Source organism: Echinops telfairi, unplaced genomic scaffold, assembly GCF_000313985.2.
Source record: "Echinops telfairi isolate 266 unplaced genomic scaffold, ASM31398v2 ScPeMD7_7427;HRSCAF=8465, whole genome shotgun sequence".
Lineage (NCBI taxonomy): Eukaryota > Metazoa > Chordata > Mammalia > Afrosoricida > Tenrecidae > Echinops > Echinops telfairi.
Genome location: NW_022111327.1, coordinates 5,135,700 through 5,151,054, shown reverse-complemented (window position 1 = coordinate 5,151,054; position 15,355 = coordinate 5,135,700). Strand labels below are relative to the sequence as shown.

Genomic DNA, 15,355 nt, shown 5'->3' with positions numbered 1-15,355 from the left:
TGTGATCACGAGGTACCAAAGGAATCAGTTATCAAACATCAATGAACAAAAAATCATATCATTGTGTGCTCACCTCTATGATATGATCGCTGAAGACAAATGGGTGCATAAGCAAATGTGGTGAAGAAAGCTGATGGTGCCTGGCTATCAAAAGATATAGTGTCTGGGGTCTGAAAGGCTTGAAGGTAAACAAGCGGTCATCTAGCTTAGAAGCAACAAAGTCCACATGGAAGAAGCACACTAGCCTGTGGGATTACAAGGTGCCAAAGAGATCGGGTATCAGGCATCACAGAACAAAAAATCATATCATTGTGTGCTCACCTCCCAGAAACAATCACTGAAGAGAAATGGGTGCATAAGCAAATGTGGTGAAGAAAGCTGATGGTGCCTGGCTATCCAAAGACACAGCATCTGGGGTCTTAAAGGCGTGAAGGTAAATATGCGTCCATCTAGCTCAGAAGCAACAAAGCCCACATGGAAGAAGTACACCAGCCTGTGTGATCATAAGGAGTCAAAGGGATCAGGTATCAGGTATCAAAGAACAAAAAATCCTATCATTGTGAATGAGGGGGAGTACGGCATGGGAACCCAAAGCCCATCTGTAGGCAACTGGACACACACTTATGGAAGTCATTGAGCTTGAGTTTAGAAAAGGGGTTTGTAACATTTGCTCCAGCTGAAGATTTGCCTGCAAGCATGGCTGAGAAGAGTTGCTGCAGACCAAACATACAGCTTTCCTCTACTTCCTAAATGCTTCCTCCCCCACCCCACACCCCCACTATCATCATCCCATTTCTACCTTACAAATCTGGCTAGATCAGAGGATCTACACTGGTACAGATAGGAACTGGAAACACAGGGAATCCAGGACAGATGATCCCTTCAGGACCAGTGGTGAGAGTGGCAATACTGGGAGGGTGGAGGGAGGGTGGGGAGGAAAGGGGGAACCAATTACAGGGATTTATATATAACCTCCTCCTTGGGGGACGGACAACAGAAAAGTGGGTGAAGGGAGACATGTTGGACAGTGTAATATATGACAAAAAATACTTTATAAATTATCAAGGGTTCATGAGGGAGCAGTTAGTGGGGAGGGGGGGGAATGAGGAGCTGATGCCAGGGGCTTAAGTGGTGTGCAAATGTTTTGAGAATGATGAGGGCAATGAATGTACAAATGTGCTTTACACAATTGATGTATGTATGGATTGTGATAAGAGTTGTATGAGCCCCCAATAAAATAATTAAAAATTATTATTATTATTTATAATTTATCAAGGGTACATGAGGGTGGGACAGTGGGGGGGGGGGAAGGGAAAATAGAGTTGATACCAAGGTCTCAAATAGAAAATATTTTGAAAGTGATGACGACAACATATGTACAAATGTGTTTGATACAACTGATGTATGGTTTGTTATAGGATGATTTAATAAATAAATCATTAAATAAAATGATTTATTAAAAAGTTTATGAACACATGGAATGAAAATAAAATATAAGTCATATGCCATTTCAACATTTCCCGCGTGCATACTTTAGGCACAACAACTACATTAATCATATCATGAATCCATCATCACTATCCCCTGATAAATTTTCCACTCCCATAAAAAGCATTTCAATGCTTCCGTCTTTCCCCCTTCCTTTTGCCCCAGAAACCACTAATAAGTTTTTGTCTTTATACATTTACCTATTCTAGATATTTCATATAAGTATGCCAACAATATTTTTTCCTTTTGTAAAGTTTTCAAGGTTCATTCCGGTTGCATTATATATCAGAACTTCATTTCTCTTTATGATTTAATAGTTAAAGCACTCAGCAGCTAACCAAAATGTCAGCACTTCAACTCGTTTCACATTGGGGTGATGGTGACAGTGTTGCAATGCACATCAATGTATTTGTGTATGTACACTACTTCCAATTCTTTTGACTTGGCTAGGATTGGAATTGATGAGCAATGAGGTCATTCTATATTTAACCTTTTTTGAGGAACCACCAAACTGTGGTTTCCTATTAATAAGAAAACCAAGTTCAAATTCCTCTTCCCATTCTAACCAACAGTAATCACTGATGGTTATTTAAATACTACCTACTGACCTGCCCACTTCATCAAAGGCAAACAGACACAAAACCTCCCAAGCACTTGACTAGCTATATGTTAAAAGGAATGTTCTTTGAACTTATTCAGACTAGCTATATGTTAAAAGGAATGTTCTTTGAACTTATTCAGACCCTTCACACCCTTCTATTTGGCAGCTGGTAGTCTACATCCTGTACTTATTCTACACTCACACTCTACTTCCAAAGTATTTATTCTTCCTTTTTTTTTTTGGTTGGTCTTTTCCTTCTCATTTTGCACTTGCCAAGTACACTTACTATTTTCTTCACATTTCATGTTTATCAAGCTCCCCACCTCCCAAGCCAAATTGTCAATTACTAGGAGTGAAGGGCTACTATCTCATATATCTTTTATATCCTGCCTCATTTTCCTGCATTCTTAACATAAGTAAACCCATTTAGTGTTTGTGACTAGAAGAGTATTTCTATGTAATATAGTTTCTTTCTAGTCCTATATATCTTTTAAGTTTTTTATTGTGTATTAGGTGCAGGTTTCTAAAGAGGATGATTGGTTTCGCACTTAATTCATACACATCTGTTTCATCTCATACATTGCAGACCCCTCAATGCAATCCTGCATACCTTACTTTATTTTGAATGTGTTGAAGTAGAAACATGCACACACAAAAGTAAACAAACCACAAAGATGTAGCTCAATGGATTTTTGCAAGTTAAGCATAACTGCATAACTAGCACCAGAACAAGAAACAAGAATATTACTACCACTCAAAAGACCCCTTCCAATCGCAATCCCTGAAGGCCAATACAGACATCCTAACTTTAAAACCCTAGATTAGTTTTCACACTCTAATGAATAGGAATCACTGTTTTTAATCTGTGCTTTTTAAAGGTTTCCAACGTTACTCTTGTGTAACTTCGTAGGTCTTCCCAAATCAGGATTCCTGGATCTTTTCTCCTCCTCCTCCTCTTCCTCCTTCTCCTCCTCCTCCTTCTTCTTCCATAAAATAAGAGAGAATGTGTAAAATGGATTACAAAAGTAATGTGACTCATAATCTGATAATACCTAAAACAGATGGCACTGCCAGGAGTTTGTAAGATTGACTCATCATTAGTCAGTTCTTGCTGTGGGTAAAGGGTGGGGAGAGTACCTTTGTCCATTTCCATGTCTTCAATTCTTTCCCTTCATCTTTCTATTTCTTAGTTCTCATCTTATAGCATAATTATCTGAGAAAATTGAAGTAAGTCGATTTTTTTTTTAATTTCTGAGACTTGGTTTGTGGTCTTTAGTATGTTTCATGTGAGCTGGAAAAGAATGTATATTTTGCCATGGTTGGGTGGAGTATTCTGTAAAATGTCTATGTGGTGACGTTGACATATTTAGTTGTTTAATTTTTTCTTTATCTTTATAGAGTTTCTTTCTAGTTTTTATGCCCATCACTAAAAGGGGTGTATTAAAGTCTCCTACTATTAGTGTTATCTAGTCTCTCATCCATTTTGCTAGAATTTGATTGATGTATCTGAGGCCCTTTCTTTGGATGAATATATATTTGCTATGGCATGCCCTCTTACTCAATTGACACTTGATCATTACATTCTGACCTTTCTTGCCCCTTGTGCTGACTTGTGCCTTGAAGTCTATTTTCTCAGAACTAGTATTGCCACTCCTGCTTGTTATAGTTTTCCAAGCTTTGATTTTTAGTCTACTTGTGTCTTTGTGTCTAAGGTATGTCTCTTGTAGACGGTGGCATATTTATGGATTCTCCTTTCTCATCCACTCTGTTACCCTCTTGACTGGTGCCTTTAATCCGTTTACACTCAGGGTAATCATCTGTGGGTATGAATATATTGCTGTAATTCTCATCTGTGTGTGTGTATGTGTGTGTTGGTGCTGCTGATTTCTTTGTTCTGCATAATTTTCTGTTCCGACTCTGTGGGCTTCCTTATAATTTCTTCATCACTGTTGTTTTAGTGTTTGCTAAATATTTATAGTTTTCCTCCTTTTATTTTGTCAGAAGGTTTATTAATTTACTTTGAGGTTACCCTTTAATTTATTAATTTCTTCTAAAGCATAAAACACTCTGTTCTATCTTGAAATCTACTTTGGCATCCTTTGTGTGTGTACTTCTGTAACTTCAATTTTTATCCCTTTAGTATTTCTTATAAAATTAGTATGATTTTGAATTTATCTGCAAATGTCCTAATTACACCCTATTAAAGTACAATTATCCTGGGTACATAATTTGTGTCTGCATGACTTCTTCCAACACATCAGAGCTTTGTCTTATTGGTATTCCATTGTTGGTAACTTTTTCTTTGTTCCTGAGGTGCTCTCAGCATTCTTTTCTAGTGCCTATTTTTGGAAAGTTTGATTGTGACATATTTTGTTGACTTTCTATTGGGGTCGATCCTTTTGGGGTTAATTCAGCTTCTTAAATACATAGCTGGTTGTCACTGATGATGTTAATTATGCTTTATTCCAGCAACTCTTCAACAATTTCCCTGTGCTCATTATTGTTTGCTTCTTCTTTTTCTGGAATTCTGATCACTTGTAAATCATTCCTCTTGACAGTGTAGCAAATAATTCCTAGTCTTTCTTTGTTTTTGTTGTTGCTGCCGTACTTATTTTTCCCTTCTAATTATTCCTCTATCAGATTAGTATTGAGAGGTTTGCCTCCAAGGTCACTAATTTAGTCTTCAGTTGAGTCCATTGGACTCCTTTGCCCTTTCTTTGAATTCATTTTGTTAGTTCTAATGCCATTGTTTTCCTGAGGAAATGTTTCTGTCTCTGTATTTTGATCACTTTTTGAGCCATTCTGTCTTATTTATTTGTGTGGTCTGAAATTGTCTGTTGTCTCCAGACATTGTAGTGTTTCATCTTTATCTAATTTGTGATTTGATGTTGGTGTGTTCTTAGGCACTCACCACCTGGTGGGTGTTATAGACGATGGGAATGGTTAGGCAGTTCTGTGTTCACCGTTTTTAGCAGAGGGGAGGGTAAATTTTGCTGGTTTTCCCCACAGTCTATTATTGACAAGGTGGTACAGCAGCAGGTAATGACCCTTTTACAGTAGGTGAGATGTAGAAAATACAGGTGTGCCATATGGGTTCAGTTGCTGCCTTCCACTTGATGGAACAAGGGAAAAACAAAGGGGAAAAAAAGAACGAATAAAATAAAAACAAACTGGTGGGAAACAATCATACAACAATAAAATAATTTAATAATTAGAGGGGAGAAAGGAAAGAAAAATAAACACGAGCAAAATCAGGGGCAGGGAAGAAACGAGAAAGATAAAAGTGAATAAACTACAAATCAAACTCATTGTCATCAAGTTGCTCCTGACTCATAGAGACCCTAGAGGACAAAGTAGAAATTCCCCTGTGGGCTTCCAATAGTGTAACTCTTTATAGGAGTAGAAAGCTAGTGGCTGAAACCCTTGTAGTTAGCAGCCTAACATTTAACCCATTATGCCAGCATTGCACCTTAGAAAAGGGAATAATAAAGAAACCACTAAGAGAAATAAGAAAAAGAGAAAACAAACAACAGTAGGGAAGAAAATGAAAGGGGGAAAAAGGGAAAACTGTCTGGAGCAGGGCTCAGAGAGGAGAAAACTGGGGGTGTGGGGGAATGGTTTACTTAACACTGGATGTGTGGTAGCCCCTGTCTGGGTGGCCGAACACCTGTTCCTGGATGGAGTGCCTGCTGGCCTAAGAAGTGTCTGGAGTCAGGGCACCTAATCCAGAAGGAGTTTGTGCAAGGTCAGAGGGTCTTTCCACATTTATAACTGCTTAAAATGAGCTCTATTTAGCTATTTTATCATATATTGCTCTTGGCTTTGTGTTTCTCTCTACACAGTAGTGTTAAAAATGAAAAAACCAAACTCATTGCCATCAAGTCAGTCTTGACTCATTGGACCCTCTAGGCCAGGGTAGAACTGCCCCAATACTGTAACTCTTTTCTTTATACCACTTCAGACAGAGATCCCAAACTTACTCCACTGGCCGCTCTCTTTTCTTGATGGTCCAGGGGTTTCTCTCTCTGCTTGCAAGATGGCTTCTCTTTACGCACAAATGGCTTTGATGGAGGTGTGTTGTTGTTGTTGTTGTTCATTAGACCATACCCCCAGGAAACAAAGGATGGTGACTTAGTTTACATTTTCTCCTAACGTGGAGACTCAGAATATATCCCACCTTAATCCAGCATATTAGCATATGCTGAAGATTCTTTCCAAAACAGGCTACAACTATAGGCATAGAGCTAGAATTTATTACACATCACATTGGGATGATAGTTAGAAGGGCCATATTAATTGACTATACTTCATAAGGTCACATGGTTCTGAGCCATACCCTGACCAAGATGTTCAGAGATTCCTGAAACAATCTTAGAAACTTTAACAATCTGCAATTGTGTGTATCTCCCAACCATGGACCCTTTCTCATTTCTGTAGTCCTACCGGCAATAGGAATGAATCGATGTGCCATCAGTCATGATTTTGTGATAGTTTCTTTCCTTTGTTTTCCATGATCTGTTCAAAAGTAACGCTGGTGGTGTAGTGGTTACCCGTTGGGCTGCGATCAGCATGGTCGACAATTGGAAACCACCAGCAGGTCCTTGGGAAAAAGACTGGATTTTCTATTCCCGTAAGCAGTTACAGTCTCAGAAACCCAGAGGGGGTTCTTATGAGTCAACATGGACTTGGTGGTAGTGAATTTGCAGTTTTTTTAATTAAGTAGCCATCGGTCCGTGACACCTTTGGACACCATTATGGCCTCATTCCAATGGTCTCCCTCGTCTTAATTCCTTTTTTGTCTTTGTCTTTGCTTTGTCCTGTTTAAGACTTAATAGAAATCTTTAAAGCATATTTGAATTTGACATCACTTTTCTGCTATAACACCAGTCAACACTGAACCTTCTCCCTGTGACTCGCTTTTAGATTGACATCATTTTGTACATCTTTAAATGAGTTATTTTTAGACCAGAATCCTTGTACCCCCAACCAGCTCTTTGAATGATCATTTTGCATTGGGTGGTAGGGTTTGGATCATACATTCATTTCAGTCCTGAAGGAGTTAACAGAGCTAAAGGTATCTCACAACCAGAAGTTCAGGCACTAGGCCACAGACTTTAGATAAGAGAAATGCCTTTGTGCTGGAGTGCACTTAATAGGAGAGAGCACCTCTGTCCTGATGCATTTGATGACTTCACTCAAATCAGGAAAACCCAGGCCAGTGCACAGATGTTAAGATGAGTAAAGAAAAGGCTCTGTTCACCCTCTTCATTCCAAGGTTGTGAATTCATTCCTGGGAGGCTTGAGAAGGGAGGGTGGAAGGAGTAGGAGGAGGACTAGAGGTGGGGGATACAGAGTTTCTGGCCTGAATTCCATCACAGAGGAATGTGTGAACAGTAAGAAGCACAGGTACAGGCTCGTGTTCTCACATAGCTTAGGAGAGGAGTTTTCATCCAACTCTCATTACTCCATAGATGGTTGACAGCTAACTCTAAAGAATTACTGTTTTGATATAGTGAGGTCACTAGGGGGTGCAAGGGGTGCAGATCACACTGGGTGACATTTTCAGAAATGTCTGCCTATAAAACGTGTGTGCAATGTTTCAGCAGAAACTTGTAATCTTTATTTAGTTATTTAAAGCAACAATAGCACTTGTAATATTTATTTAATTATTTATAACAACAAAGGCACTTTTCCAAAAAAAATGCTTTTGATAAGCCCAGCCTTCATGTATCAGGCTAAAACTCTACTCTAATTTGCCTTCGAACCTTCTAGTACACTTCTGTTAGAGTTGATACTGGTACCCAATTACAATGCTGCGATCTTGTCTGTAAGCACTATAAGCATACATGTTGCTGCAGGTATTTTTGCTAGTCCCTGATTTTGTCAAATGTTCCAGTCTTTTATTATCTAACTGATATTATATTTAAGCAATATGTAACCATATTCGCCATATACTATTTTATGATTAAAATTGTTATTGAGCATTACCAAGAATTCTGTGTGTGAACTGGTATGGGAAAGGGTATGGAATAAGGGGTTGACACCATAAGGTACCATGCTGGCTGAGTCCAACTTTAGTGATGTACATTACTTTGGCAAATGTAAATGGCCAGGGCCATGGGGGGGTTGATGAAAAAGCAGGAGTGAAAATTTACATCTGAAAAGATTCAAACCCACAAAATCAATTGGCAGTAATCACCCCAGAATGACAACAGGAATCCTTCACTGTTAGTTCAAGCTATGTCAGAACAGCCATGTTTAACGAGGAAAGTGAATCATGTATTGCGGGGATTCAACATAAAACTGCGAGAAGAGAAACAGACCTCTGATTATTAATTTGTCTTTAAAGCCAGCTTTTAAATGCATTTTGGACTGCTTTCGTGTGAGAGCTGGCACAGGCATAGTACATTTGTTCAAGTTGTCATGCAAGCCAGGGCAAAAAGAGAGACTACCATTCAGGGCATGTAGAAAGATGAAAGGAAATGTGCAGCGTGAGGTCTTCTGAGTCAGAATGACAGGTCAAACCAAAGTCAAGTCACTCCTTTTTATCAGGTGTGGTGCTTTTTAGATCTCGATTTAAGGGGAAAAAACACGAGATACCTAGTCATCATGTTTTAATTTCCACTCATTTCTTTATTTCTTTGAGATTAACAAGTATTGCCATGGGGCCTTTTGCTTCTCACTTAAAAAACCTGAGGTGGGGATGCATTATTTCAAAGTCTAGGTAGGATTTGTGTCAGATCATTTGTCATGGAGAGTAGGCTCCTGCAAACTGGAAACTGAGGAGTTTCTCCAGTTTATAAGCCTAGGCCTCATCTGATGTTCCAGAGGTGGCATGTGAAAGAACACATGTATTTCTTCTGTGATAAAGAGTTGTGTGTGAACTATTTTAGAAAAGGTACTCTTGTCCCTCCATCCCTATTGTGCCTTAAATGACAGTGGTAAATTGGCAGAAGACTGGATTGAGATGATAATAATAAAAAAACAAACCTCATTCAATAGTATAAGTCTGTGTTTCTAAACTGCACCTCAGGGGCATTAAAACCATCCGGCGGCTCTGCAAAAACAGATACCTATACTTTATACTGGATTTTCAATTGAAGGCAATGAGTAATTTTTTTTCCTGAAAATGGAGTGGTAGGCCAAAATAAGTTTGGGAAACTATGGTCTATGTAAATATACCATCATAGACAAACTAGTGTATAACATCAGAGATTCCTACTGCCTGTGTTTACGTATACTCGTACGCAAATTTTACTATCAATTTTTAATTTTTTGATTGAGGAATAATAGTCATTGACTCAATTATACAAACTTTACGCCTATAGCTCAAGATATAAAACTACCATCTAGATAAAAACATAGTACTTTTTCAGCCTTGTAGCAGACTTATTACTGTGTTCTTTCATAGCTAGCATTATTTATGTCCTCTCATCTCTGAGGATCTCTGGTGGTATAATGTGTTATATATTGGACTGTTTACCACAAGGTAGGCAGTTGGAAACCACCGCCTGCTCAGTAGTAAAAAGATCAGTTTTCTGCTCCTGTAAAGGAGTACAGTCTCCGAAAACCACAGGGGCAGTTTGATTCTGTTCTACGGGGCTGCTATGAGTCTCAATTGACTTACTAACACTGGGTTTGACTTTCCTTACCTGTGAGATTCATTAATGTTGTTGCAGGTGACATTTAATGTTAATTTTACTGTTTTGTGGTGAAAATCACTTAACAAAACAACTAATATCTCAACAGTCTCTACATGTACCACTTCAGTAACATTGACTAAACTCTTCAAGCACTGCAACCATTCTCACTATACTTTTCTAAATCATCCCACCGTCAGTCACACAATCTAAATGCCTCTTGAGCAAAAAACTTCCTTTTTCCCTCCCCTTTCTCTCTTACCCCTGGTAACCACCAATAATCATTTGTTTCTATATGTTTATCCTTTCATATGCGTGAGATCATACAACATCTATCCTTTTGCTACTGACTCCCTTAGCTCAGCATGATGTGTTCAGGTTTCATTCATGTTGTGGCATGCATCAGGATTTCATTTCTGTTTGAAAAAGCTTTTAATTGGGAAGTAGGTGAAGGTTTTCAGGGTGGATCAGCAGTTTTACATTCAACTGTTCATTTACATTTTGTTTCAGCTCATCCATTGCAACCCCCTCAATGGACCATTGCTTATCTCTTTCCTCCAGGTGCTTCCTGTTTCCATCCCTCCTTGTTTCCTAACCCACTGTGCTTTGTTCTTGGGTAAATGCTGCCTTTATTATCTTAAATGGTTGATTATTTTAACATGGAGGTAAGCTCAGTTCCAGATCTGAAGGGTGACTGATCTTGGTAGTTCCATGAGTGTGGAAGGCCCTCAAAATAGGACTGGATAAAAACTGCCTCTTCAAAGTAGAATTGACCCCGATGATGTGAAGGGAGCAGCACAATGTTGGAGACCTTCACAAGTGAGAAGAAACAGCCGAGAACAGCTATTCATATTTGAACGGTGCACTCTGAATCTCAGAAAACTTGAAGCTGCAAAAAAGGAAACACATTTATGTATCAGTAGTTATGTAATCAATATCCTAGGCATTAATGAACTGAAATGGACTGCAAGTGGCCATTTGGAATCACATACTCACATGGTCTATGCTGAGAAATTCAAATTGAAGAGGCATAAAAATCACGTTCATTTTCCAGAAGAACATTTCAAGAAGTATCACAAAATACAGCAGTGCAATGCACCTTCAAGGGAGATTAGTTGATGACTAGTATTAAAATTTACCTACCAACCACTAAAGCCATAGATGAAGAACTTAACGATTTTTACCAACTTCAGCAGTCTTCATTTGATCAATTATGTAATCGAGGTGCATTAATAATTATTGCTTTTTGAAACAAGAAAGGATAGGTTGTTGAAAAATATGACCTTGGTGACAGAACTTATTCCAGATTTTAGTAAGACCAATGAATTCTTTTTGTTGTTGTTAGGCCCCAACTCATAGTGACTTTATGCACAACGGAATGAAACACTGCCCAGCCCTGCACCATCCCCACAATTATTCCTATATTTGAACCCGTTATTGTAGCCACAGTGTCAATCCATCTCCTTGAGGGTCTTCCTCTATTTTGCTACCTCTTTACTTTACCAAACATAATGTCCTCCTCCAAAGAGTGGTCTCTCCCGACAACCTGTCCAAAGTATGTCAAAGTCTCACCATCCTTGCCTCTAAGGAGCACTCTGACTGTACTTCCAGTGCTTCATCTGCTTATTGAAACACTTCTATTGATAATCCATCAATTCCTGGAGCCTTGGGTTTTGCTAGTACCTTCAGTACAGCTTGGACTTCCTCCTTCAGTATCATCGGTATGCTTAACCATATGCTACCTCTTGAAACGAATGAAATGTCAACAAGTTCTTTTTGATACAGTGACTGTATTCCTTCCACCTCCTTTTGATGCTTCCTGCATCCTTCAATATCTTGCCCATAGAATCTTTTAATATTACAATTCAAGGCTTAATATTTTCTTCAGTTCTTTCAGGAAAAACCTAAGCTCCAGGAATCAAGGGATATTAATTGAGGTGTTTCACTAAAGGCATGCGATGCTGGAAACGCTTCTTTGTTTTATGGTATATGACACCCAGTATTGATGAACCTATAGAGACAACAAGTAGAATAAGAGTTCCTGGGGAGTACAGTTGGGCAGGGGGAGTAAAGGAGAGCTGATATCAAGGAGTTCAAGAAGGAAGAAAATGTGTTGAAACTGTGGTAGCAATGGTACAATACTGCTTGATGTGATTGAACATGAAATGATATATTTGTATTATCTTCCAATAAAATTGTTTTGCGGGAAAACCTCTGCTAGTTAAAAAAATATGAACTGAAATGTAACGCTTCACATAATTAACAAGTGTAAAAACTACTAAAACATGGTTCCTTTAAATTGAGATAAATGCATCTGTAGTCTTCTATTGCTGGGTAGAGTTTCCTTTGGATGGCTATTAGGTATCATTTGTTTATTGTCTCTCATATTCATGTTGCTCTTCAATCTAGTTGTTTTATCAGCTATTGACAATAGGATATTAAAAATTCCATTTATTTGTGGATTTTCTTTCCCTTCATTTTTGCCCATTTTATGTGTCATTTATTTTAGTACTTTGTTGCTAATATCAGAGCCCTGGTGGTGTAATGGTTACCTGTTGGCTGCTAACTCCAAGGTCAGCTGTTCAGTGAAACCAACCACTGTTCCATGGGGGAAAGCGTTACAGTCTCAGAAACTCACAGGTGCAGCTCTATCCTGTTCTGTTGGGTTCCTATGAATCAGAATTGACTCAATGGCGGTAAATTATTAATGTATATTTAGGTTTATAGTTCTTTCACTTCCCAATGAGTTAACCCTTTCATGATAGTAAAATAATCTCTGTGTTTTTTAATACCTTTGGGGAAAGTACATTTTGTCCTACTTTTTGTCTTTCTATTTCTAGTGTGACTACTTATCTTTTAAAGTATAACTCTACGGTCAATTGGGTATTGGCGTTGAATCCATCCTGACAACCTTGGGGTTTAAATTGCAGTGTGTAGTCCACTTACATTAAATGTAACCATTGTTATAGTTGGATTTAGGCATAGTGACTTACTGTTTGTTTTCTGCTTGCACCCTTCCCTTTTTACTATTTTGTTCTTTTTTCTTTAAAAAATGTATGTCAAAGGTTTTCCTATTGTCTTGTATTGTAGTATGCCATTGTTTCTCAATATTGATTTTTCATCCATATTTGATTATTGTTTTTAGGTAAGAGGTTGTTGTGTGTGTTCTAGCAATTGCAATTAATCCATTACATTGAACATCTTCATGGGAGCCCTGGTTGCATATCTGTTATCAATTTGGTTGTAGTCTGCAAGATTGGCAGTTTGAAACTACCAGCCATTCCTCAGGAGAAAGATGGGGCGTTCTACTGCCATAAACAGTTATAGTCTTGGAAACTCACAGGGGCAGTCCTGTAGGGTTGCTATGAGTCAGTATTGACCTGATGATAGTGAGTACCAGTTCCTGGGTGTAGAGTTCTGAGATGATAGTCTGCCATGTTTGGACACTTAAGATGTTCCTTGCACCTGGATCCCACAAATTAACCTGGGAGTTCATATAAGAGCTAATGAGACTGGAATGATAGAGAGTAGTACCCACTTTCCAAGTAATTTCTATGTGCTAGATATTGTGATACACATAGAAAATTAAGTCACTTAATTCTTACAGACACCCAATGTAGTAGATATGATAAAACTTAGATTTGGTCACTTTCCAAAGAGCACACGGAGGAAAACATATATTGATGTTGGCGTGCATTTTAAAATCTATGAGCAGAGGCAACATGGTAGCTGACTTGCATTTTAACTCATTCTGCTGTATGGCCAATGTATTTGGGTGAAATCAAAATTAGATCTGAGAAACCAGTGACTATACTACTGTTAGAGCCTAGTCTAGAAATAACCCCAACCCACTGCCATGGAGTCGATTCCTAGCCATAGTGAGCCTTTCCAGGGTCTCTGAGGCCATAAAGCTTTAGGGGAGCAGATAGTCTCATCTCTCTCCCACGGAGCAGTTGGGGGTGGGGGTGGGGAGTTGGAAAAGTTTTTTGTTTCAGCAATCCTAAGGAACATTTCTATTACAGTCTATAGGAAAGCTAAGAGTTGGAAATGACTCAACAGCAGTGAAAGGTTTTGTTCGCTAATTTAAGGTATTAGTACTTGGGAGTGGAAAACAAATTTGAAATTCAAAAAAGAGAGAGAGAAATGTATGTACTAAAATCAATATGGCCCTAAATGACATTAGTCAGAAGGGGAAATAGGAAGCAGAAGCAGAATGACTAGTTCCTGATTTGGATTCAGCACCATGCTTAGCTTAGGACAAAAAAAAATACAAAATTGTACATGTAAAAACTGTGGAATATGTGCAAATGGTGCCCTGTAGAGTCTCCTTTCCAAAAATGTATAAATGTAAATAAAGTTAATTTTTAAGAAAAAAAAGTGAGAGTTGTTATCAGGTGCCATCAAATTGGTTCTGACTCACAGGGACACTATATACAGTAGAATGATTGAGCGTATGCAATGCATAAGGTCATTTGTTATTAATAACTATATCATCAGTAGGAAAACTTCATCAACAGTAGCAAAGGATTACATTATATATTAGACTGTATGTTGATGCCATTAGTATTCATACGGAAATTGTTGTGGTAGTTGTTATCAAAGATACTGTTGTTACTGATAGCTTTTTAGATGAATATGATAATGGTTAGCATTGACTATGCATTACCTATGTCCCCCTTGGGTTTCTGAGTCTGTAATTCTTTAGGGGAGTAGAAATCCTCATCTTTCTCCCAAGGAGAGACTCGTGGTTTCAAGCTCCTGACCTTGAGGTTAGCAAGCCAAGTCGTCACCCACTAGGCCACCACTATCCTCATTGCATCATTTCTTTGCATTATCCCATTTAATACCCTTATTAACCTTAGCAATTAAGCTCTATTATGCCAACATTAACGTTTTGGAAATTGACATACAAGGAGGTAAAAGTCACAGAAGCCAGTAAATAATGGAGCCAATTCTTGCCTGCACGGTGTATAAAGTCTTTATTTGGTCTATACACGGTTCTGTAAAAATAATCACTGATTTTTAACATGTAAACAGGAAGAGCATTCATATTTTTAAAAGATCAAGTTTTCCAAGCTTTTATAAGCAAAATGCTAGGTCTGCCTTCATGAAGCTTGTTTTCCCACATGACATTCATATTTCAGGTAGTCTTAAACTGAGGCAGCCCCTTTAGACAGAGCATAAGCTCTCCAGGAATGGTAAGCACCCAGCCTGCTTGACTCACTTACATGACCTGTGAGGATATGAGGTAAAAATATAAAGGTGCACAACATAGCTACAGTTCTCTGGGAATTTTAAAGGGAGGCAAACAGGTGAAACAATATTTAACACAACTTAAAAATATAACTTACTAATGAATACATAGCTGGGAGAACACTTATTTTATCAACAGTGGCAACTGGTCATTTTTATAGCAAATGTTTTGCATTGACGAGTATATGAAAATAAAATTATAAAGTTAGGTTTTGAGTCACATTATGGGGAATAAGACTACTATTACTAGTGGACTCACTGTCCTAGGCAGCTAAACCTTTTGTTTTCTTCAATTGTAATAAATGAACTTGTGTTCTGAGATAACTTTCTTAAGCTGTGGAGAGCAATTTATATATGAAGGAATATCAACAAT

At 38.2% G+C, this 15,355-nt stretch overlaps 1 protein-coding gene and 1 long non-coding RNA gene across 5 annotated transcripts in view; one reads left to right on the top strand and one right to left on the bottom strand.

Moving 5' to 3' along the window:
• The window catches only part of COL4A6 (collagen type IV alpha 6 chain), a 426,646-nt gene that overhangs the window by 50,080 nt on the left and 361,211 nt on the right, over nucleotides 1-15,355 (top strand). The gene's annotated exons all lie outside the window — the stretch shown is intronic.
• Nucleotides 10,143-15,355, bottom strand: part of LOC123522635 — a 34,986-nt gene continuing 29,773 nt past the window's right edge. The window contains exon 2 of the long non-coding RNA XR_006680871.1: nucleotides 10,143-10,618. This is a non-coding gene — a long non-coding RNA (uncharacterized LOC123522635). The remainder of the gene's footprint in view (nucleotides 10,619-15,355) is intronic.